Below are 26,179 nucleotides of genomic sequence, written 5' to 3'. Positions count from 1 at the left end.
CCCATCTCTTCCGCAGCTTGGCCTGGGGGGCAGCCTCTTTTGCCCCAGGTCCCAAAGCACAGTTTCCCTGACAGCTTAGCCACTGGAGGTGGGCAGAATGTGCTGAGGGGGCGGAGGCAGCTGCCAAGGCAGCGACGAAGGGGGCTGTCCCTGGCGAGCTAGTCAATTTGTTCACATCTCAAACTTTGCTGCCCCAGTTTCGCAGAACGCCCTTCTCCAGTTAATTCTTCTCCTGGGAGGTGGGCGCAGTGCATGCAGCCCAAGGTCTGGGCTCTCCCCTGGGGAGGGGCAGAAACCTCTTGTTCTCCTTTGTCTTTATTCTTCAGCGAAGGGGTTACTTGACCCAATTCTTAATTCTGAGGAAGTGTAGCCTGTGTTACGGAAGAGCTGCTGGACAGTGAGGTTTCTGTGTGGGTTTTCACATCAGCTGATGCCCCAGGCAGGCAGGAAAGCTATTACTCAGAGCTCCTTAGTGTGGAGTTGGGGGATGGCCCCGCCATCCTCACCATGCTTTTTAAAAACGTGTTACTCCTCTCTTTTTCCTAGGTGACATTTTAGGTTATTGGGTCACAGATTGCTGGCACACTCATCCCTGTTCTCAAATATCTTTTAAACTTGGGTGAAGTGATAAGTAGGGGAAGATGATTTACTGAAAGGTAAGAATACTTAAATTTGCATTAAAGCTAAATTCTGTCAATCTTTCTCAAATGATTTTTCTCTGATTCTAAATCCACGACCTAGTGAATGTTGTACTCCTGTGTAAATCATTGATCTTCACATCACATTGGTTGAGTGGTCGGCGAGATTTGTTAATTAGATTATTCCTGAAAGGAAAAGCTCAGGCTTTTGAGAATTCCTTGTCGGATGTCACCCAGGCAGTCACAGTAGAAGACAGAGCTGATATAAAAATCCCTCAGCTGCCTGAACTGCAAAGCTTCTGGAATTACTGATCCCTGAAATGCAGGGGACACTTGATGATAATCTGGGGGATGGTTTATATGATCAGATTCTTCCAGTCCTGTAAATGTGTTCCGTGGCCCCAGCCCTGAAAGAACTGGTCTTAGGGGCCATATCATGAGGGGTGGGATGGGAAGACAAGGTCTAAGGGCTGAAATCACTGAGATTCCACACTCGCTAAACACAGACTCCAGAGCCTAATTGTTGTCAGGTTCTGTTCTGGATTTGAGAGTGTGTTCAGACATGATTCTTGCCCTTCAGGAGACACTGCCTGCGTGGTAGTAACCTTTACATAGATCTGGGGAGGATGGCAATTAAGTAGATGGGCTGTTACGGTTCTCAGTGTGCCCAGGCTCGCTCTTCCAGGCACTCGTGGGACTAACGAGTCATCTTATTCACTCATTCACTAATTTATTACCATTGAATTGATCATTTGTCCCACAGTAAGTGAAAGAAGGTATCAGGAAGCTGAGTTTTGTCCCCTCTCCTATCACTGATTGTATCTGTCAGTCGGGCGCCTTGAGTATGCATTGTGAAATGGTAGTATTTCTTGCCCAATGGGGCTGCACTGTGAGTTTTGAGAATCAGGGGAGTCACGTGGGTAGGACAGCACCCTGACACACATGGCCACCCCACCACATGAGACAGCATTTTCGATGCTGAGGTGACCCGATGTAGACCGCGGTGCTAAACCTGAGCATGTTTAGTGATCTTGGTGGCTATGAAAATACAGACTACCAGTCCTTACCTCTGAGACTATGACGGTGTGCACACCAGAATTCTGCATTTTAAGAAGCACTTTAACTAAATCTGATGAAGATGATCTGATTGTCCCACTGAGAAACACTGGTGTGCGAGACACCAATATTGAGGATTCTCAGGGAGCGATGTTTTTTCAGGATTTTCCAAGGGTCCTCACTTGAGACTTTTGCCTTGGGTGTAATTGTATGTGTTCAGAAGTGATGTCTTTCACTTCCAGTGCTTGTCAGCATGCTCTCTGCAGGGGTTTGCTCTCAGTAGATGGCAAAAACTATGATTCTTCAGGTCACCGAGCTAGAGTGTGAGCGATATTTTATTTTGGTTTTCTTTATAGCAATGCAGAGTCTCCCGAGAACAGATTCAGCCTGAACAGATTTGTGTCAGACTTTGGGAGACCGCTGGTGCCCAAGATGTTCTCTGGCAGGTCAATGACGAATCTAGGTCCATCTTTCACAGCTACGTCAATGAAGTGGGACACTTCGACAAGGCCAAAGCTGGTATCCCAAACATAGCCCTTGACAGTGATGTTCGGCTCCAGGAAGCCTTCAGATGCAGCAGGTGGCCAGAGGAGGAGCCGAACTTGCTCATGAAATGTGACATCCCCAACTTCATCAACACGGACCAGAACTCTTCCTTTGGGGAAGATGATCTGATTTTCGAACCACCGAATGTTCTAGAAAATAAGCCAGTTGCCCAGACCCCACACAAAGACTTGAATTGAGAAACGTGCTTTGTCAGGTGTCTTTTTGAAGATATGAATTTTGTCTTTGTATGGCAGGAAGTCCCCTTTCACATAATTGTATGTGTTTTTGTCTGAGAGAGAGAAATGGATACAGACAGAAAGACGAAGAAGCAGAAGAGAGCCCCCTCAGAAGAGAGCTAGTTAAGGTGAGTTTTGTGCCATTAAAAAATATTTGGGGTATTGGGGGGAACAAAGTATTTACACTGTCTCATTCTCCTCGTTGGAAACCTTGGCCCCACACTCAGTGTCAGCATCCTTGAACAGGGGTTGGCACGGTGCATTTTATCTCGCGCTGCCTCTTCCACGTTCTGCCTTTAGCACGTTGCTTTGCCTCCCAGGGCTGCCACCCTTTAAACTGTAATGTGAGGAGTCTGGAGTAGATGATCCATCCCAGCTCTGCTGTTTTGCAAATTTCTGATTTCGTATTCGGATGAGGCTGGGATACACCCAGAGCAGTATAAACCAGGCCCTACCTCCTGTCTCTTGCTGGGGCAACCCTCAGTTCTGTGCCTTCTACTCAAGCCTTTACTGAGCCCAGCTTTTGTCAGGAGCCCAAGTGCCTACCGGGATGGCAGGAGACCTGTCTCTCGTGGTCACGGTGGCCGAAAATTCTATTGGTTGTGCTGAAAGAGCTCTTCTGAGATCCTCCGGCCACCCTTGCTCCAACCTGAGGACAGACCTACCGTTCCTTTCCTAGGAGGAGGATCAATCCATGGTGCATTTTATGACAATCCTGTCCCCAGGAATGCACGGAAGGTTATCAGCTGAGTGAGGGGAAGTGCCTCTGTGTCTCTGTGTCCCTGTATCTCTGTCTGCTCACAGTGCCCTGCCACCGGCTACTGAACAAGAAAAGTGCTATTCACCATGCTGTGTCTTTTGCAGATGTGTAGGTGATGGTCTTGTGGCTCATGTGTGGGCTTTGTGCTGGGATGGTGAAGGGCTTATAAATACCTCATCAACATGTATTCGAGGTGACCTGGTGCCACACAGACTTGATTCATGAAGGCATCAAGCCTGCACACTGGTTTGGAAACAACTTGGTTTTGATCAGTCACACTGCATGCATGACTCACTGCTGATCTCTGGGTGTTTTTTTCATTTTAGATTTATTCACCCAGTGTCTTGCTTAAGCTGAAAAATACATTTATTTCACTAGAATATTCTCGGATTCTTTGTTTTCACACATCCAGTTGTTTAAATCTTTAAAAATCATTTTGTGTTTATAATGCCTCCTAATTTCTATCAACTCTAGGTTCCCAGTGGCCTGAGCCATGCACCAGATTTGATGTAGGAACTGTTCCACCAAAAGAAATCCCTTTGCCATAAAATCTTTTGAGGCATATATTATTCTATAAGGCTCTAACAGTAAATCGTAGAACAAAGCATGGAACATTTATTGTAGTTAATACATGTTCATGCAAAGAGAAATGATATTTTCATTAAACAATGTTGATTTTAATAACTTTTACTAATGTGAATATTATTATTCATAATTTAAATAACCAAATAAAACCACAGTTATTTATTATGAAGATTGAAAATTATTTACACTGTCTCTCAATTAGAGGTAGCTTTATTAGAAGACTGAAGGGTATTTAAAAGATGGAAAAATACCCATGATGACACCATCATTTTTATTAACTAAATATCAAGAAATGTGCAGGGTTAAGATTTAACCCTCTGCAAGCTGTCAAGTTAGCATGAGGTAGTTTGTGGATGCTGCCAGAAGACGGGAGACTCCCTCAGGATCAGAGACAAAGAACTTCCTGCCAGCACAGCAGGCAGCTTGGGGTTCATGTTCATGTTGGTTCCTGAGTTTCTTTCCTTTTGCTGTTGTAACAAAGGTCCACAGACTCAGTGGCTTAAAGCAATACACATTCATCGTCTCACTCTTCTATTGTGCAGAAGTGCAAAGTCATTGTCATGGGCTAAAACCAACGTGTGGCCAAGGCTACGTTCCACACCGAGGCTCTAGGGAGGGATTCGTCCTCCTACCATTCCCAGCTTGCAGAGGTGTTCACACTCCTTGGCCCAGGGCCCTGTGTCACTGTGACCTCTGCTGCCACTTTACATCTCTGTCTCTGCCTATATAGATATAAAGGAAGAGTCTTCTACATCTGGTATGGACCCTTTTTCCTAAATGGACATTGTATCTCTATTTATGTGCAGATTAAAACCCCTTCCCTCCAGGGTGTGGTGGCATCAGCTCACAAGATTACCACTCTGGGCTTTAAGTGTCCTCTTTGTATTGTCACCTGGGAACTTCTCTTTCCATAGTTAGCTCTGTGTTACATTTGTTGTTGTATTTTACCCGGCATTACTGAAAGTTTTACTTAAAAGGGATCCTAATTAGCTCTGTTTAACTTTTTCCAGAGCTGAAAGCTTCAGTTCTAGAGTATCTGTTTGATTTCTCTTAAAAATACATTCCAGTATATTTCTCTGGTGAAAGTCTTTACCCTGTTATCTCTTCTCCCATAATTTCCTTATTTTCTTGAAAATATTAAAAGTATTTCATAGCCTTTATTGGTAACTCTGATGCCTACATCACCTGGGGGTTTGCATCCTTTGTCTAATGTTTCTTATTCTCATATTATCCGTTATATAGTCTTGACATGTTGCATGTCTTGAAATTCTTTATTACATGGCAGACATTGCAAATGAAAAATCCATATGTTATTTTCCGTGAAAGGTTTTCTACCTTCCTGTTAATCAAACAGGGTGAGGGACTGATCATGTCACTCCAATCAGGCGCTGAGGTGGATCAGGACTGAAGTGCCTTTTTTCTTAAAACAGCTTTGAGGTATACTTGGCAAAGTAATTTTCACACGTATAAAGTGTACAGCTAATACGTTTTGACATAAGTATATCCCCAAGAAACCATGACCACATTCAAGAGAGTGAACATACCCATCACCCACAAAGCTTCTCTCCTGCCATTTGTTGTCCCTCCCTCCCTCCCCATCTCTTCCCCTGGAAACCATTGATCTGCTTTCCATCACAACATATTGGTCTGCATTTTCAAGATCCTTGTATGAATGGATTAATGCAGTATCTACTCTATGTTGTCTGACTTCTTTCATTCAGTGTAATTATTTTGAGAGTCATCTGTGTTGCTGTATTAATAGCTTATTTTTCTTATAGCAGAGTATTGTTTTGTGCTGGGTTTTTACTGAATAGTTTGTTGTGAGCAGTGTTTGGATAGACCATCATTTGTTTCTCCATTTATTTCTTGATGGATGCATGGGTTATTTACAACTTGAGCTATTATAAATAAAATTGCAGTGAATATTTTGTTACAAGTCTTCATATGGACATATGCTTTTCTTTTCTAAAGCACCAGATGAGGAATATCTGGGTTATATGGTAGATAGGTATTTACCTTTTTTAAAGAAACTGTTAAAGACTGTTCCAAAATGGTTGTACTATTGTAAATTCCTTGTTGTGTGTATCAGCTCTGCTTGCTCTACTTCCTTACCAGCACTTTGTAAGGTCGGTCTTTCTAATCGTATTCATTCTTGTATGTATGTGTACTAGTATCTCACTGTGGTTTTTAAAAGCATTTCTCTAATGACTAATGGCACCTTTAATCAGCATCTTTTCATATGCTTATTATCCATCTGGATATCTTTACTGAAGTGTGTTTTCTGGCCTCATTCATTCATTCAGGTGTTTGCATTATTATTGAGTTTTGAGACCTCTTTATTCTGGATCAGATACAAAGAGAGACCTTTATCAGATATATGATCTGCAAATACCTTCTGAATATGGCTTGTCTTTTCATTTGCTTAGCAGTGTTTAGAACAGCTTTGAAGAGTCTTCATTTTGATAAAGTTCACTCTATCAGTTTCTTTATAAAATAGATTATACTTTTGGTGTCATAGCAAAGAAATATTTGCCAAACCCAAGGTCATAAAGCTTAAGCTTATGCTTTTTCTCCTAGCTGTTTTGTAGTTTTAGATTTCCTATTAAGATCTATGATCCATTGTGAGTTAATTTTTGTATATTTTGTGAGGTGTGGATCAAAGTTTATTTATTTTTTTTTGCATATCACTCTCTAATTCTTCCAGCACCAATTGTTGAAAAGATCCTTTCCCCACTGCATCCTTTTTGAGAATCAATTGTCTATATAAGTGTTGGTTTAGTTCTGAACATTCTATTCTGCTCCATTATTCTATTTTCCTGTTTTACACCAACACCATACTTTCTGATTACTGTAGTTTAAAAAAAAAAAAAAGCTGAAAATCAGATAGTGCAAGTCTTCCAACTTTGTTTTTCTTGTTCAAAATTATTTTGGATATTTGGGATCCTTTGTATTTTTATATGAATTTTAGAATCAGTTTTAAAATTCCTTACATCCTGTTCTGCCAAAATTCCACCCATGTCTTTGGCCATCTCCAAAGCCACATTTTCTGAAGAAGTCTCTCTACATCCCAGGTGAAAGGAATTTCTGTTTCATCTGTGCTCCAATCACATTTGATAATATTTGATTACATTTATTCATATTTGGCTGGATGTACTTGTGTGATCTTTCCTGCCATATAGTAAATATCTCAAGATTTGGAATCTTGACTTGGTTCCCTCTGTCTGCTGAGAAAACTAGTTCTATGCTTTGCAGGAGAGCGCCCTGCAGTAAGAGGTATCTGCAAGACACATCTAGCTCTTTGCTTGCATATCGTCAAGGAATCCTGCAGATTTAGAATTGTTTATTGATTGTTGTCTCCAAGACGGCTCAGCCTTTTTTATTTCTATTGCTACTGCTGCAGTTTCAAAGGACAATGGGCTAATTATTTTCCAAATATCAAAACATACTGTAATTGAGTTGTGACGCAAATTATGTGCTGCTGTTTCTTAACAACCAGCTTAGTGTTCACAGGTACCTTCACTCATGGAACTTTTGGGAGAATGTCATATCCTCAGAGATAGCAATGCTGTCTTTGGCGACCTGAGTGGTAGTATCTGAACTCACTCCTGCTGTTTTTCCAGTGCCCCCTCTAGCACTCCTCCAGCCCTCCATGGGGGGCCTGCAGTTCTGCCCTCGAAAATCCTGTTGCTTCTCAGGAAGAATTCCCTATGAAGCATATTCATGTCCTTCTTGTGGAGACATTCAGTCCAGAGACCTGACAGCAGGGGAAAATGTTTAGACTGCTTTTGGTAGAACGTAAATTCTTCCATACTTGTTAGAAGCAAATCAAATGAGGAAACTGAGTTGGAATCTAACAAATCAGGATAAATGTCTGATGAGGAAGATCAGCTTCCCCATCCCACTCAGGCATCATGTTGATGTGACACTCAACTTGGCAAACATTTTCTCCTGTGAGCAACGTGAAGTTCAAGACGTTATGAATGGCTTTTTGTTTTTCTTCCTTAGTCTTTCCACATTCACTGTGTCTGGTGAGATTATATGAATCCTGCTTATTTTCAGCCCAGCACTAAGCTTTTTAAAAGGATCACGTGTTTAAAAGGCTAGTGGACAATTTGTTAGAAGATCAAAATCCTTAGACTTTGGCCCTAGAGTTGAATCTTGGTTACTGGTGAATGAGAATTCCCATTAAAATTTTAAATTCAGCGATATAAATTTTTAAAAATAGTTAAATATTAGGCAATTTCATTAAACACTATAGCAGTTATTTACTTTTAAGCCTGTCTCTGGGGCAATTTTGCAATGATTCCCTCCCTTTATTGATTCCCTCTTTATCAGAATCCTCGAGCGGTCCCTGTCATCATTGTCAATATCATCATCATCATCACCATCATCATGGAACTGATTCCTCTGGGAGATTCTAGGAAAATAAAGAGCTGGACGGGGTTCTGTGCAGGTCAGTGTGTGCATATAGAGTAAGAAGTGTTGTAAGACATTAGATTCAAGATACCCTTTCCATTTAGAGAAGAATATGGTCATGAAATACTGATGTGCTGAATGAAGGAAGTGATGGGAACAGGGTAGTCAATGGAAAGGAGGAGGAAGTGAGCGAAGTGGGGAGCATAGATCCTTGGTTAGGTGATCAGCACATTGGTGAAAATGAGGGGAGTGTGATGGCAGAATCATGTCCCTCCCCGGCCACAGGGTAGCCACCTGTGACATGTTACTGTACATGGCAAAATGCATGACAGATATTTTAGGACAAAAATCTTAGAGGATTTCTGTCTTCTAAATTGTCTATCAGTTAGCGTTTTAAACCCATGATACATTATTAAAGATTAGTGCAGGGGGACAAATAAAAAGGATTCATATAATCCACCAGACATACTGAATGCAGAAAGGCTAAGGAAGAAAAACAAAAAGTCATTCATAAGTGCCTTGAACCATAAAATGCTAATGAGAGGAAATGTTACACAGGTGAGTGTCGCAGCCACATCCATAATGCCTGAATTGGATGGGACAAGGGGATCCTGAGATGAGACAATAGGGTGAATAGCCTGGATTGTCCAGGTGGGCCGAATGTAATCACAGGGGTCCTTGAAATGGAGGACATTTCCCAGCTGAGTTTAAAATCAGAGGGAGGTGTAGCCATAGAGCAATGTTCAGAAAGGCTGCTGATCATGAAAATGGAGGAAGTCGTGGGGCACAAGCTAAGGAAGGTGGGTGACCTCTGGAAACTGGAAAAAAACAACAACAACAAGGAAACATTCTCTTCTAGACCCTCTAGAAGGAAGGAACCCTGCTGCTACCTTGAATTTAGCCCAATGAGAACTGTGTTGGATCTCTGACCTCCACAGCCATAAGCTGATAAATCTGTGCTGGTTTAAGCTCTTAAGCTTATGGAAATTTCTTACATTGGTAAAAGGAAAATAACATAGTGAGCCGTAGTGTAACGGATTAAAGGTATAGGATGGGGTGTGGAGAGGATTCTGACATTTATACCTAAAAAACAACCAGGTGAAATGGGAAGGTGTTTTAAGGAAGACTTACCTGGCAGGGCTGTTAAGCAGACTGGAGCGAGGGGAGCATTGGAGTTAGAGGAATCAATTAAATCTCTACCAGAAAAATAAGGAATAAAATGTAACAGGGCTTCAGTGATAGTGGATGTAGGAATGGAAATGGGCAGAGAGATATAAATATTACTTTGAAATTAGCTACAGGTTTGATGACTGCATGTTTGGGAGACTTAGCCGATGTGTGGACTGAATGTTTGCATCCCCTCAAAATCCATATGTCGAAACCCAATCTCCCAGGGTGATGGTATTGGGAGGCTGGGCCTTTGGGAGGTGATTTGTAGGATAAAATGAGGTCATGAGAGTAGAGCCCTCATGAATGAGATTAGTGTTCTTATACAAGCCCCCACAGTGCTTGCTTCTCTCTGCTCTCTGGGATATGAAGATATTGGCAAGACAGCCATCTTCGAGCTGGCAATCCTCTCAAGGATACTTTGACCTTGAAAGTCTCAGCCTCCAAACCATAAGGAATATGCTGGTTGTTTAAGCCACCCGACACACGGTAATTTGTTACAGCATCCCAGACTGACGAAGACAGTGGAGAATGCCTCTGAGTTTGGCACTGATTGCCTGGAGAATGCTGAAACCCAGGGAAGTGGGCAGCACAGACGTTTACTCATTTAATCCTGCCAACACAGTAGGAGATAGAGTCCACATATTCCTCGCTACTTAAAAGGTAAGGAAAAAGAGGCACAAATAATAACAACGACAACAAAAACAACAATAATTTGTCCAAGATTCACACAGAACCCCCTGGAGGCAGAGTGAGAATTTATACTTAGGCAGGCTGGCCCAAGAGCCCCTGCTCATAACTAATAAGTCAGATCACCTTGCTTATGTGGATCAGTTTTTTCAACTGTGATATGAGGATACTGTGTCTAGTAACTTATAATTTCAAAATACTTCACTGTAACGGAATCATTAGTCACAGGCCTTACAAACCACAGAAACCTACACATACAAAAATAACTCGTAAGGTCAAGATAACCAATAAAGTTTTTAAATATTATACCTGCTGGGCCTTTGCAATAAAATGTCTTTTTATAATTCTGTCTGGCTACAGAATAACTTCATACTCCTGCATGCTGCTGGTGGCTCCCATGTTGGACAGCACGGGCCTAGAGATTTTAAATTACTTGCCCAGACTCGCCCAGGAAGCTCGTGGTGGGATCCTAGCTATAGTCTGGGACTTTTCCTTCCTATCCAACAAGTCCCTCATGGAAGTTTAGAAGCTTCTCCTTTGGTGCCCAGCTGTCTATCCGTACTTATAACATCTTGTCATGTGTTCCAGCCTGCTCCTGAACATCAGCCAGAACCCACTTCTGCTCTATTTTGTCCAGGTAATACCTTCTAGCAACTTCCATTGCCTTCTTGGCATCAGTTCTTACCTGGAAGGGTAGTGGCTAGAGGTGGAAATGTGTCCACATGACAGGTTTTTCATAAACATTGCAGGAGTGGTCAAGAGAATAAAACGTCAGGAAGATGAGTAGAAGCAGGTCATTTAATATACCAAATGGGTACTTTCAATGTCTGTGTTTCCGAGTCCAGGCTTCTTCTGCTCGTGCATTACAGGCCAATAAATCTGGAGACCAGGTTTTGGGGCAAGAAATAGCGACTTTAATTTGGAAAGCCAGCTGAGAAATGGTAGAATAATGTCCTGGGGTACCATCACCCCAAGTCAGATTTCAGGCTCTTCTTATATTAAAAATGGGAAGTGGGAATGCTTGGTTGTTGCAAACTTGGTGTATGAATTCTTTGTTGTTAGAATCCTTTGTTCTTGCAGCTCTTCACCTGGGTCACATCCGTGTAAACCTCCAACAAACAAATGTTATTTTCTATTCTGTAACTTGTTATCTTTATGTGACTAGAAAAGTGTTAATATCCTTCAAATTCAGAGCCTTGAGAATAGGTTCTCCTGTATATTTCAGGCTCTAGGCAACATTGTTTTACAAAAGGTGCAGAACCAACAAGACTAAGCCTAGGAAACAGGGCACAGGGTTAAAGTCAAAGGAACAGATCTAATATGGATTCAGATTTTTTCTTTCATATTTCAGTAGTGCCATGGAGAAGGCAGTTTGGGCAGCTTTTCGTAGGGTCCTGGAGGCTTTCTCTCTCAGCCTCTGTGTGCCTCTGTTGAAAAACCTTCAAAGCTATCTGGCCTGCTGGTAAACCACTCCTCCTGTTTTGCCCTGAAGATGTGTTCTGTTTATAACTGATCTCTACTCCTTGGAAAACAACTCAATAAAACTCAGTTGGTTTTCCACCAGCCATGGGCAGGGGTGAGGAATAGCACTTTATTATTTTATAAAAAAATAAATAAAAGAAGTCTTAAAACAGCACTGGGCTCATAGGAGAGAGTCAATAAATGCTTCCTGCCTTAAATCAAAATTGATGGCTCAGTGATTCCATGGCTGCTGTATTTGCTGAGCTTGCTAATCCTTTGCTCCATTACACATTTTTTTAACTGAAAAAGAAATACATGCATGTGGTTAAAAAAATTCAAACAGAGCACAAAATTACACATGTGAAAGAAGTTTTCCCTCATCCTCTCTTCTTTCAGCCCTCCCTGGAGATGCCACTGTTTACAAACCTTTGTGTGTTTTCCAGATATGCTATGCACATTCCGACCTATGTATGTAAATTCCTTTAAAGTATTACTTATTTTTAACTTAAAGGGATTTAAATCCTCAAGTGTCTTCTGCCCTGGTAATACAAAAGAATAAATCTGACTCCATATTAGATCTGTTCCTTTGACTTTTACCCTGTGTTCTGTCTCCTAGGCTTCATCTTGCTTGTAAAACAATGTTGCCTAGAGCCTAAAATATACAGGAGAGCCTATTTTGATGGCTCTGACCTTTAGGGATATTTATCACTTTTCCATTCATATAAAGATAACAATTTACATAATAGAAAATAACGTTTGTTTTGTTGGAGGTTTACAGGGATCTGACCCAGGCAGATAGCTGCAAGAACAAAGGATTCTAACAACAAAGAATTCCTATATCAAGAAGATTGCAAAAACCAAGCTCGTAGGAAAGAAGCCTGAATTCTGACTTGGGGAGATGGTTTTCCAGGAAATTAGTTTGCCATCTAGGTTTACAGAAAGTTGCTATTCCATGCCCCAACACCTGGTCTCCCAACTTACTGGCCTGTCCTGCACTAAGGAGAATGAATTTGGACTCAGTAACACTCCTATCTTCCTAGCAAGCTGGGCACTGGAATTGAGGGCAGCTATCCCACACCCAGGGACATACTGTGTGCCCTTGATGGTTCCCCGAGGGTGGGGTGTGGTTTACCCAGGAAGGATGGGGACTATGCACCAACACTCAGGCAGTATGCTCCTTCTGGGATCTGACCTCGTACCTCCCGCTCCCCGCCAGCACAACACCTGGGAGAGTGGAGCTAAGGCAGAGATCTTGCCTGCCTGTGTCCCAGCGTGTAAAAGGGGAATAGGTACTCTTTCCAAGGTAGTTCTGAGCGACAACACCTGCGGGTGCTTGGTTCCCAGAGCAAAAGGAAACCCAGCTCCACTTTCGGGCAACGGGTGTGATCCCCGTAGGTGTCCTGCAGAGGCCTTGGGTGGAGGGCTGGACCAGGGAGGTAAAATATGAGCTGCGGGCCTTGAAGGGTTAGAGAAGTGTGCAGAGGCAGGACTGCTGCCTCCTTCAGCATGCCCCCAGAGTTAAAACTATTTCTCTCCATCTCTGCTACTCTCCTCCACCCTCCAGATCCCTGCCTTCTCTCTGCTCCTCCTGTCCATGTCTCTCCCTCCACTTTTCCCCTTCTCCCCTCCTCCTCCCATCTTCTCTGTCCCTCGCTTCCCCACCTTCTCTCGCAGAACCCAGAGAGGATCGCTGGCCCTCCTGCGCATGCGCAGTCGGTGCCAGCTGGAACGAGGGTTGGAAGCTCCAGCTCCGAGCATGGGATCGGCCCCAAATTCTGCTCAGCTCTTTCGCCTGGTAGGACTTTGGCTCCTGCCCCGGCGCCCCGGCCACAGCTGTCCAGGGCCAGGTGTGCACCTGCCGCCTCTCGCCCCAGCCGGGCTCCCCTGAGTCCGCGGCTGGAGTCACTTTCCCCTCTCCCGCCCGCGAGTCCTCTCCTCCCGGGCTGCCTCTCCTCGGCCGCCGGCCCGTCCCCGCCCCTGGGCGGGCTGTGTCCCGGGCGGGCGGGGTCTGCGGACCCGGATGGGGGCTGGCGGCTGGGGCTGAGGCTGGCCTCCGAGCGGGGCTACAGCCCGCGTCCCCCCCCAGCTTTCCCTGCACCGCGACCCCTGGGCTGCCCTCGTCTCCCTTCCCCTCTCCCTGGGGACCAGCTCAGTGGTGTGGGCGCTGCTCCCCGGGCTGAGAGCCTCCGGCTGTGAACCCCAGCTTCTCCTGGTGGAGTCGGGAAAAGGGAGCGTCAGTGCTGAGCGAGCTTCCGTCTCCTCCCTCAGTGTTTCTGCCCCAGGTAAGTACCTTGAACACTTTCACGTGTTATGATGGCGGTGCTTGATGATGTCACTGTTTTTATAGTGATAGGGATTACAGTGTTGAAAGCAAGGCTTGATTCAGTTAAAAATGAGCTGAAGGCATGAGGCTGTGACATCCTCCATCTTTCCCTCTCCCAGGGTGAAACGTGTGACCGTCGATCTTAAAAAGATAGTTACAGTCCCTAACTAGCCCAGCCCAGCTAGGGTCTGTTAACAGGAACAGCACCACCAGAGGCGTTGGAGACTCAGGGACATTGCAGTCCTAAAGAGCTCCTGGCAAAATTTGGTTTGTTTTGGTTTTTTGGTTCTTCTTAAATTGTGGGGCAGACTAGTTGTATAGAGGGAAAAATAATTGTCAAGAAATATTTTTTCATTTAACGTCTTTATTGTGGTATTGTTCACACACCATGAAGTCCACCCACTTAAATGCTACAATTCAGCAGCTTTAGCATATTCACAGTGGTGCAACCATTAATATTCCAGAACGTTTTCATCACTTCAGAAAGACCAGTGGAAATGATTGACCTATCCACCCCTTCCCAGTGCTGGTTCTAAAGAAGATTCTTGGTTGTTCCTGACCATAAATTATCTTGTTACCCATAAAAAATCTGGTAGGAAATCTAAACAGAATTGTATTGAATCAGTCTATCAAAGCAAGAAAAATTAATGTCTTTATGGCATAAATTTCTTCTACCCATGAATATATCTCGGACCCTATATTTTCATATTTCCAGAGCCTGGCCCATGGGAAGTCCTCATTAATTGTTGGGTTTGTGAATGATGAGATTCTATACATTGTTAGTTGCAAACTGAAGCCTTCTACAGAAGAGAAAATAAACTCAATGAAGCCAAGTGACTCTCTGATGGTCAGAAAGAGTGACAGCCAGTGTTGGAGTGATCCAGTGGACTTGGTGTTTGTAACCAGAATTCTCCAGCACCTACAGCTAAGGGGATCAGAGTATTCATTTATTTTTTCTAAATGGCGTTGCTTTTATTTTTACTTATTTTTTAAAATTATTTTTTATTGAAGTGTAGTCAATTTAGAATGTTAGTTTCAGATGTACAGCAGAGATTCAGTTATAAACATATGCATATGTATCTATATATCTTTTAGATTGTTTTTAGTACAACTCATTACAAGAAATTGATTATAGTTCCCTGTGCTATATAGTAGGTCCTTGTCATTTATTTTATATTTATTAACGTGTATCTGTTAATCCCCCTTTTCCTGCCTGCTAACCACAGTTTGCTTTCTATGTCCATGAGTCTATTTGTAGCAGCACCGTTTTTGCTAGTAATATATGCTGGTTGGCTGCTTTCAGTTTCAGTAATTCCACCTTATCTGTGGGCATTTTCCTTCTGGTGGGCCTGTGTGTGGTTTGCTCACGTGATATAAGAGTTGTGTATTTGGGAGAACCCCAGGCCTCGTGTAGTGCCTGGTACAGAGTGCCCACTGAGCTGATGCTTGAACTGGGAAAAAAAACAAAGTAAATGTTGGAATTTCCACTATGGTTGAGACTTCCAGGTTTCTATATCCAGTTTATCCCACATTAATGTTGGCTGCACCTATACTGGGTAATTTGGTGGAACTTCATGGTATGATGGTGTAGAGACGGGGCCTTGTATGCTTCTTCTCTTTCCGTTTTCTAAGACTCATTCTCCTGGGCCTTCCAGATCCTCCCCAAGAAGTGCCCAAGGCTGGCTTGGTGCTGCGCTGAGGCAATATTTGTTAATAAGGCCCTTTCCTCATCTCTTCTGAGCCTCCGTTTCCTTCTCTGCACAATGAAGACTTAGACTAGAAAAGTGCTTTTCAGTTTCTTTTAAGCCATGTTTCCTTTGAGAAACAGAAAATACAAATCTCTCCTCCCATTCAACATATAGATTTTGACACATCCAATATGTGACATAGCTCTTTGTGGAAAATTGAAGTGATTGTGATTCCAGGTGGCACAGAAAAGAGTCTTCAGAGATTTATTGCAGAGAGAGGGCAGGAAAGGGGCAGTATATCCCACTTTCTAGTGTGAGCACTGGAACAGGGGCTTGGGTTTAAATACGGTGTCCGACGTGGCCTCTCTCAAATCTTTTTTTTTTTTTTTTTGCCTCTCTCTAATCTTGCACAATGTGATAAACCTCTCTCCCTCAGTTTCTTAATGCGTCAAGTTGGGGTGATAATAATTTAAGTGTTTTGTGAAACATTATACACATAAGACATTTGTTTCTCAGTAGAAACAAAACCTGCGAGGGAATAAGGGATTTCTTTAAAAAAAAAAAAAAATCTTGTCCACAGCACTCTGTCTGTGTCTATTTTGAAGTTCCTTGAGGGTGAGTGTTGGGTCTAAAGTCCATCGTGGGACAGGTGGCCCATGGGTCTGTGTGCCGCAGATTGCCCCCTCCTCCCCAGTCCTCTTCCTCTCAGTCCAGGATGAAGTTCCCTAGTAGATTTACACAGAGATCTTGTGGAAATGGCTTTTCATTTTATTGTTTCACGAAGAAGGGCTGCCATCATGATCTCTGTAGTCAGGTTTTGGTGGCCTGAAGGCTATGCAATTACGTTTTTCTATTTAATATAAAGAAAAAAATTACAAGTACAAAATTAGTCCTACGGTGGTGACAGGGGTTCTTGAAAGTGGGGACCATTAGCTTTGTTAGCTTCAGGTGCAGGGGCCTCTGGCCATGAGGACACATCATCGTGCTCTGAAGTTGGAGGGACCAGTGGGCTCAGTGGGAATGTTTACTGAGTGTATCTCATGGGCTGGGCATTGACCTATTTGTACTGTGTGTTCCTTATTTGAGACAGTGAGCTCGTTTAACCTCAATAGCCTCTTTAATAAATTAGACTTTTTAATTTTGAGATATAATGTAGATTCCCATGTAGTTGTAAGAGATAATATGGAGAGGGCCTACGGACTTTTTGCCCAAATTTCTTTAAAGGTTCCATCTTGCAAAGTTGGGATACAATTCAGTAATGACTCACTAACCCTTTGAGGTTTGTGTTATTGCCCTCATTTCTATTCATGATTAAACTGGGGTTAAGAGGAGCACACAGGCCTGCCCAGGTCACCCATGGTTAGTGTAGAGTCGGGTGAAACGTGGGCTTGGAATTTCCAGGCAGTACCAACATGATGCTCTGTGGCAGGGGGCAGCATTCACTTTGCTTGTTTATTCATTCATTCAACAAGCATTTATTGAGTAAACTCTGTGGGTCAGATGCTATCATAGGTTTATCTGATTCTTCAGCACTATGGAGAATCCGGTAATGTTTCCTTCTTTTTTTAATCTGAGAAAATTAGCTCTGAGAGGTTATAAACCCCCCAAAGGAAATATAGCTCATAAATGAGGGATAGTAAATTTGTACATTTCCTTCATTTTATGCAGGTGGTAACCTAGGCATTTTACATTTGTAAAGTTCCATAATCCAGATATATTCTTGTAAGGCAAGGATTTTTTTTTTAATTGAATTATACTCATGTTTACAACGTTGTGTCAATTGCAAGGTGTTTATTTTTTCTTGAATTTGGAATTCAAAAAATATTTTTTGAGGGGGGTAAATAGGTTAATTTATTTGTTTCATTTTTTTTTAAAATGAGGTACTGAGGATTCAACCCAGGACCTCATACATGCTAAGCATGTGCTCTACCACTGAACTGTACTCTCTTCCCCAAAGCAAGTTTTCTTATCAAGTATTCTACAGCTTAGGAGTTCAAATAAATTGGAGTTGAAATCCAGGTCTTTTGATCCTACTGTGTTTCTTTGCATTATATCCTGCTGAGGGGTGTGGAAGCAGTTCCTTTATTCATTCTTTTATTCAGCAGTTTTGAGCATTGACTTTGCATCAGGGCCTGGCTAGGTGCTTGGAAACAGAAAAGAAGAAATGACCCTTTTCTGCAGAGGGCGGAAGCCTAGACCAAAAGCTGCGTAATGTGATCCAAGCTGCGGTAGCCATGTGCAGACGCTGAGGACAAACTGTACCCACGGCTTTGCTTGGGCTTCCCCTGCCTTCTGACTGGTACACACCAGGTCACCGCAACCCAGTGAGGCCCGCAGCCCGCAGCACAGTATGTACCTCGGTCTCCTCTTCCCTCTCGTCAGCGCCTGCAACATGAACATCCCTGACTACGTGCAGTGTGCTTAGGACCACGAGACTCTCCCAGTGGTGGTCCAACCCGTGGGGATCATCTCAGAGGAGAATTTCTTTTGCATCTATAAGCGAATCTCCTTGGTGAGGCAGATCATCCCTTGCGGCTCGCAGTGGGCACTCCGTATCCACTACAGTCACCACTATGCGCCCGAGAATGGGTGGAACGACTTCCAGACCCACCGCAAGGTCGTGGGCCTTGTCACCATTACCGACTGCCTCTTGGCCAAGACCTTCGAGAAGCTCCACGTGCAGAGGAGCTGTATGGCACCACGCTCTATGACTCTCGGCTCTTTGTCTTTGTGCTGCATTGGGAGGTGGCCGAGCAGCCGCGCACCGACGTGGCCTTCAATTTACGAGGACTGCAGGGTGGTGGAGAAGAGGATCGAGGACTTCACTGAGTCTCTCTTCATCATGCTCAAGTACAAGTGGCTGGACTGTGCATCCGACAAGACTGGGGACAAGGTCCTCCTGCTCTACATCCTGTTTGAGAAGGAGGACTTTGTGGGATTGGACACAGAGAGCAGGAAAGTATACCTGGATGCCCGGACACCCTGGCTGTGTGAAGGGTTGCTTCCCTACATCCAGAAAGGGATCAGCAAGGAGGAGGGCTGTCTTGTAGCCAAGGCGTGAGGGAGGTGAAACCCGCCGGTTTTCAGACGTTTAAAAGTGAATCCGCCTTTGTTTCAGAGAGATTCTTTTAGGGTTATTATGGACACTTACTCCCGCTTTTCAGCCAATTCCCCTGGTGTGACCCCTGGAGTTGCTGTCCAATAGAGTAGCCAAAGCCACTGATGCTAGGAGAGCTGGGGAGGAGGCTGCTCTGAGCTGAGATGTGCTGTAGGTCAAATGCACATCAGACGCTGAGACTTGTCTAGTAAAAAGAATGTAAACTATCTTGTTTCTTTCTTTATTGATTACATGTCAAAATGATAGTATTTTACATACTGTAGAATAAGTAAGATATGTTCTTAAAATCAGTTTCTAGGGGTTATTTTGGGGGGGTTACATTTTTAAATGTGGCAACTGGGAAACTTTCTTTACATGGCTGTCATTTCATTCCTGTTGGACAGCATGTCCTGGGACAGTCTCATCCCTTTGCTTATAGATGTCATGCTGAATCCTGAGACGCAGAATGAAGTGCTGGTTGAGCTGGGGGTGGAGCCATTGTCTCCTGCCTCCCAGGTCCAGCACCTGCACGGCTCAGGCCCTCTCTCCCTGCCTGACAACCACCATGCCAATTTAGGACAACAGAAACACTGCCAGGGGCTTCCAAATGAGCTCCTTACACAGGGAAAGGCGTGTCACGGAGCATGGGGCACAGCAGGGAAAGATTCGTCCTCACTTTGTCCCTGTGATTAAGTCAACGGTCCCACTTTGCCTTGGAAGTGCAGACGAGCTCTTCTGGGCTGCCTACCCCCCCACATTCTGCTCTGTTTCCCTGTATATCTATCGAGATGTCCCTCGGGCAGAAGAAGGTGAGATGCCTTTGCCGAGAGGTGGTCCCCATTTGCTGGGGAGAGTGTGGGAATCTGTGCCCCCCCGACCTACGGCCTCGGGCCTTGAGTCTGGAGAGGGCTCATGGCGGTCCCACAGGTACGGTCGGAGGGCCTGGCACGTGCTGCCGGGCCCATTGTGGAGGAGGTGTTCTGCGATTCTCTGTGAGTCTAAAATCAGATTCTACTTTCCGGTTGTTGGTAAGTTGGAGGAGAAGATGCCAGAGAATTGATAAAAAGAAAGTCCAGACCAGTCCTGTGAGTGACAGTTACAGGGGACCCGAGTCCCACCTGCTTGTGGTGCCTGGCGGGCTCTGGATGAATTTTCACTTCCTCCCCGGACATACCTCTATATCTTAAGGAAGGGGCGAGGCATGTTGTGGCCATGACCTGTACTTGTCCTCACAGGGCCCCGTGATCTACACGGCTTTCTCCCCTTCTGCTTCTTGTAGATGAGCTGGCAGATGTAGTGGCCTGGGCAAAGCTGAGGACACAGATGCCAGCACCGTGCCACTCCCAGGCTGGATCAATTCCCGTCACCTGTCACCTCCTGCTGAGTCCCCAGGCGTCAGTCAATGTCGGTACATCGGTGCAACGTAAGCAGGGACCAACATCTCCCCCTGGACAGAATGGTGGGTGAGCAGTGGAAGCCTAGAGCCCTGCCCCAGCCCCCTGGCCAGTGCCTCCTCTTTTGTCACAGGAGGCACTGGTCACATGTTTGCTCAGCAACTGCTTGGCTCTGAGTCTGCAGAACCACCAGAGAATGCCAGCTTGTTTTTGCCTTTTGAAGTGTGTCCTTGGGATTTGGCGGAGTAGCTGGTTGTGTGCTTAGCCCATAGTGGTTGACACTGTCACCATTGTTTACCCAGAACCTCGTGTACCAGGCATGGCTCCCGGCATCAAAATACAGCAGCGCATTAAACCTCCCTCCTGGTGGGTCTGTCTGTTTTGGTACCTTAAGGGCTCAGCCAGCATCTGAACGTCAGTGAGATAACGCGGCCAGTGAGCTCGGATCAAGTAAGTTCTCCTCCAGTCACTTTTACTCCATTGTTGCTTTTACTATTACACAGTCATTAATTTTTTAAACAATGCTTTGGTGCAGGAACAGAGCCTAATTCTCTCCTGTTACTCTTGGTGGGAGTGAGTAAAATTGTCCAGCTTGAATTGCGACCACATTTTGTAGCTCAAAAGCTGTTTACACGCATCTAGGTGAAGTTTAGGTTAGGGGCGCTGACCATGTTGGGGACCCCGGCAGCGCCGCTCGCCTCAGGCCCCTGCCTTCCCTGGAACAATAGGTGAGGTTGGGTCTCAACATCCCCTCGTCCCTGTCCTCACCAAACTCACGTAAATTCTTATAATTGCTCTCAGTTATTTTTGTTCTCATGTGTTTCTAATTTTCGCTGTTCCTCTTTTCCTTTTTCTATTTCCCTTTCTATCTTGTACCGCCCTGTGAGCATGTTGTTGCGTCTGAAAAGTGGACTGTGCACACCCTGCATTGGAAATAGCGAGATTGTCCTCCGTGCTGTCCCCATCGCTTTAAAAAGCAAAAACTTAATAGTTGCCTTTATCCATATATTATCCTAGTCATCTTTTTATTTTCTAGATTTTGGAATTTTTGCTTTGTTAGCACATCACCCACTGGTGTTTGATACCTGTTAAAATCCTTGCTTTGAGGAACCAGTTTTGTCCTCCTTATGTTTGGTGACAAATGCGCCCTTATTAAATATGTTTGATTGTTTTGAAGAAGTGAGATGTGAATTGATTTAGGCGGCTGCTGAGGGATTTTTTTCAAGGAGCATTTAAACTTGGAATGTCAAAATCTGCAGAATCTTCCTTGATTCTGGCTTTTAGACAAACGTGCTTGGCACGCGATTCAGGGCTGTCGCTGTGTGACGTGCGTGACGGAGCTTCCTGGCCGGCGGTCACTGGTGAGAAAGTGGCAGTCTCGGGGGTGAGCAGCTGCAGGGGATGCTGTTGGAAGAAGCAGTCACCGGTTTTTTGTTTTTTGTTTTTTCATTCACCTTCCCGGTGCCATTTACTTTACTTTGCCTTCATAGAGAGGCAGGAGCGGGCCTAAACCCCTTGCCACTCTTATTTTCCCTTTACGAGGCTGGTTTTTCTGAGTATCAGAACAAAATGTCCTTCTCCTAAGTAGCTGGCTCACTTGGATCTGGTGGACACAGGGACCGCTAAAGGGGACTGTAGCTTCCTCTCTGCTCCAGCCAGTGGGCATTCAGAGCCGGGTCTGTGGTTTGCCTCAGCAGCCATGCAGTCCTCCCTGCATCAGCCTTTACTATTAACCCATGATGGCAGTAAATAGCTGACTCCGTGTCTGTTGCAGCTGACGTCCACCACTGACGGCCGTGTCGTTACTATGCGGTAGTGAGTCTCCAACACCCTAGTCAGCTGTGAAGTGACCTTCCATTCTCACCCACACCCTGGTTCATCTCACCCGGGGGAAGGGTTTGGCCACCACCGTCATGCTGGCCATGAGACCTTGTTTCCCCTTTCGTGCCCTGGTCCAATTGTGGACACTTCATCCTTCACTGACTTGGTCTCGCTTGAGACAGGCCAGACGTTCTGAAAGAGCCCATCACATTCTGGGGGGGAACAGAACACAAGAATCGCAAGTAGGAGTCTAGGCTCTCTGGGTTGGCAAATGCAGGCTGGGATCTGTGAAGGCTGGGCTGTGCCCTGAACACAGGCCTTTCCCGTGGCTCCCGAGAGCCCAGGGGTCGGAGTGAGAACAGCCTTGCCTGGGTTCCCCCATCCTCATCTGCTCACTGGCAGGTGTGTCTGCTAACAAGGAACTCCCCCAAACCTCGGGCCCTTCAAAATTCAGACCACAGGAGAACCTTGAGTCCCTTCTCCTGGGCCTCCTTTGTGAGAATCCAGTGCCTTCTGAGGTGACCAGTGGCAGGAGATGCCTCCCCCTCCAGGGAGCTCTCTTCGGAGGACTGTGACGCACTGCACCTTGCTGTCAGCTTGTGGGGTTCCATCCGTGGTCCTTGCAGAACCAGACTTGAGACTGGCTTAGCAATAGAAATGACAAGACTGATTCCAGGGCAGGGCCGGGGGGAGGAACAGGGGAAATTGAATGTGACCTCAAACACCTAGGTGGGTTCTGGGTCTGTTACTAAAATCGGGAGCCTGGGAGGTACCTGCCAGGAATCGAACTCTAGAGTAAATGGTGGACATGAGGCATTTTTAAGATTCCATTTGTCATCCAAGTTAGGACTTGAAAGAGGCACTCGGTTCTATGGCCCCGGGGCTCAGGTGAAGGAGCCGGACTAGAGATACACGTTGGGAGTCGTCATTCTTAGCTGGTGTTCACAGCCGTGCAGGTGGATGAGCTCATCTTGAGAGGTGCAGACTGAGGCTGAGGCGGGTCAGGGCTGTGCCTGGGTTGGAGGAAAGCCCAGACCATGCAGCTTTGGTGTGTCAGTCAGTGGCTTTTGGGATTTTCAGAGCAATGGCATTTATCCTTAAGGGTCTTGGGGGTGGGCAGGGCCCCCCAGGAAGAAATCTGAATGGAGGGTTGTGGCAACGCGTGCGCGTCTGGGGATGATGCAGAGGCTGCATGTTCCAGGAGGGGAACCTCCTCGGAAGATGGAGTCGGAGTGGGGTGTGTTGAGAAGGTAGTCACACTCACCAGTGAGGGAGGGACAGAGGCCTAGGGAGTCTCCACCCTAGCGGACTCTCTTTCCCACGAACAAAAGGCCAGCAGACAGAAGATTTGAGGTGAGAAGGGACGGGCGCTGGGAGAGGAGCCAAAGTGGAGAATGGTGGTTGGACAGTTCTGGAATAGTCTCCCTGCAAAATAGAGTTAAAAAAACCCAGACTCTTAAGAACATTGATAGTGACGTTGGAGGAGATAGTCCTTTTTCTGGCCTCCTAAGGGTAAGACATGTATCAGGGGATACACAGAAGAATCGGGCAGTCTGGTCCGTGGATTGACCCTTACCAGGGGGAACAGGGCAAGTTTAAAGGGGGAGAAGGGCAGCGGAGGGAAACTAGCCAGGTCTCGTGTCAGGTAGTAGTCGGCCTCACTACTTGCGTGTTGCATTCACATCCGTGCCTCCCAGGTGGGCGGTGGCAGCCCCCTTTTGCAGATTGGGAAGCCTTCTCAGAGGGGTTAAGGAATTGGTCCATTTCGCGGCTAGTAAATGCTGTAGCAGGATTCAAGCAGGGCCTTGTCAGACTTCAAGGGCATGTTCTCTCTACTAATTCCGGTACCTCCCTGTTGTACCTGGATTGGTGAATTGGGTCAGTATTGGAGCCTTTCACAAAAAGTACGATTTAAGTGCCTCAGGACTCTTTCCCAAAGCTCAGTGTTCTTTAATGGTTCAGAAGCACCGCAGTGCTTTTCGCCCCACAGAGGTAAGGTCTTACTCTTTTGACGATGACGTGGTTGCAAATGACGTACTGGTGCAAAACCAGACTTAGCAGCTTCTGAAGGGAAACTCTCCAGTTCTCCCTTGATAGGCTTTCTTCCACTGGATGTAACCTGCTGCAGCGTAGGTCTGAGCTTTCTGTATGGAGTGAGGGTTTGATATCCAAAGTTAGCAAATAAGGGTCAGATGGAGAAAATCGACGTTAACAATTTATTTTGGGGTTTCATTAGACAAGATGCACTATCGCTTAATGGCCCATATAACGTAAGTAATTGAGTACAGAACATTGCATTCCTTACTTTCTAATGAGAGCTGTCTTGCATCGTAAGGTTGTCTGCTTTGGAACTTCAGCTCAGCAAGTAGGGCACCTGTCAGTGTGTTGGTGTGATTGTATTTACACAGTGCATGTAATCTGGGCTTCCTCTGCCCCAAACACTCCAGTGCAGAATCATAGGCTTTAGCCATCTCTTAGTTATACAAATACTTCTACAACTATATGATACAAAAAAAAAAAAAAAAACAAAGAGAGAGAGAGAGAGATTGCCTTTATCAAATTTCCTTTGATTTTAACGGCAAACTGTTGTTGAGCAGCTCTGGTTTCCTTTGGATATGAATATGTACATTTCTTTGCATGTAACTTGGATTTTAGACTAGAACACCAACCTCTTGCTTTCCATGAGCCACAAAAATCATAGCCAAATGACATACGTATTAAACATTTTATTCTTTTCTTCTGAGACAGAATCGTTGAATCTGGGACTTGGGCTGTGATTTTGCTTTTTGCTCTTCCCACCCCTCTTATCGTCTCACTCCTTTTTCCCACGTGGCCTCCAAGAGTTCATGGTCTCAGAGGAGCAGGTGGACAAACACCAGTTGGTCGCCAAGCAGTCCTGCTGTAGATGGAGCCCAGCCAAGAGCTAAAGGACATCATCAGAGAGGGCTTCCTTGAAGAAATGGGCTCTACATTCAGTTATGAGGACAGAGTAAGAGTCAGCCAGGAGAAGGAATCAAGAGGGTGACTCAGGTTGCAGGAGAAGCCCGGGTAGAGGCCTGGAGGCTTATGGGGTGGGGACTCGGGGAGAGTGCACTGTGTGGTCCAGGGTGGAGGGTGCCCCTGCTTGGGAGGACACTGGAGTGGGCCTAGGGATGGAGGGCTTAGGAGGAGCTTGATTTTTTACTAGAATTGACACAGAAGAGGCAGTGAAGGGTGTCAGCAGAAAGTGACCCTCAGGAGAGGTACTCCTGGTTTTGCTTCTGATGTTCTACAGAAAGAAGGGGTCGGGGTGGGCGAGAGCAGCTCTGCCCGTCCCTTTGAGACCCACCCCTTCATTCATTTATTCATAATACATGCAATTCTGAGTGTCCAGGGGAGAGAGGGTGGACTCACAGTAGTAAGCAAAATGTATTGCTTCTTGAGAGTTTAGCATTGTCAGAAGTTGTCTTAGCGTAGAATGTTCTAGGAACACAGCAGGGGCACCTAACCCAAAGTGTAGAGGTTCGAGGGAAGGAAGGCTCCCTTGACAAACAGTCAAAATGGGCTTGGAGGCAAGTGGGAAGTAGCAGCAGGTCAGGGGGCGCCTGAGGTCATTGGGGACCTGGGTACTGAGGAGAGGCTGGGCGAGCAGCGTCGGGGGTGGGGCTAGAACTCTACCAGGGAGCCTCTGAAGGGTTTGAAGTGGGGGTGATGTAATCAAATTTGTGCTTTGGGAAGGCTGTCCTGGCTCCGTGTGTGTGTGTGTGTGTGTGTGTGTGTGTGTGTGTGTGTGTGTGTGTGTTTGTGTGTGTGTGTGTGAAGCAGGGAAGAGGGGGAGAATGCCACCAACTGGGAGGGATATTAGAAGACCATTGACAGGCTGGGGGGCCACCAGTGGGTGAGGGGCATCGGGGCTGCTTGGGGACGGCAGGGGCAGTGTGGATGCCGGATTTCCTCATGGGGAGGGCTTATTAACGGGGACTCCCTAGCGGCACCTTGTGGCTGGAAAAAAAGTATGCAACCAGGTGGAATTTTCTCTTCTTCCCTGCATTGTGCGATGATCTTAGCTCAGCCAACATTTGGAAGAGAAGAGCTAAGTTTCAGGGTAGCACAGGACATTGTTGAGCTCGTTCGAGTGAGATCTGATAGGATTTAGTCTTGTGTTGAGATCTGCATGTTCACTTAGCTAGAAACGTCCCGTCTTTTGGATTTCCATAGGGGTATTTATTCTTGATAAAGATTGCTTTCTTGGTGAGAGGAAATTTAATACAGCTGCTGTGTTTCTCAAAAAAAATCTTATCTTTTAAGAAATTTAATATTCA

General features: G+C 45.3%; 1 long non-coding RNA gene across 1 annotated transcript in view; it reads left to right on the top strand.

Moving 5' to 3' along the window:
- The first annotated feature begins 8,167 nt into the window (after positions 1-8,167).
- The window catches only part of LOC141576885 (uncharacterized), a 118,241-nt gene continuing 100,229 nt past the window's right edge, over positions 8,168-26,179 (top strand). Inside the window, exons 1-4 of the long non-coding RNA XR_012505311.1 lie at positions 8,168-8,274; positions 9,908-10,067; positions 13,120-13,837; positions 19,943-20,122. This is a non-coding gene — a long non-coding RNA (uncharacterized LOC141576885). The remainder of the gene's footprint in view (positions 8,275-9,907; positions 10,068-13,119; positions 13,838-19,942; positions 20,123-26,179) is intronic.

This window comes from Camelus bactrianus, unplaced genomic scaffold (genome assembly GCF_048773025.1).
Source record: "Camelus bactrianus isolate YW-2024 breed Bactrian camel unplaced genomic scaffold, ASM4877302v1 HiC_scaffold_43, whole genome shotgun sequence".
NCBI lineage: Eukaryota > Metazoa > Chordata > Mammalia > Artiodactyla > Camelidae > Camelus > Camelus bactrianus.
Note: the sequence above shows the minus strand (reverse complement) of the source record. Positions and strands in the feature narration are given on the sequence as shown.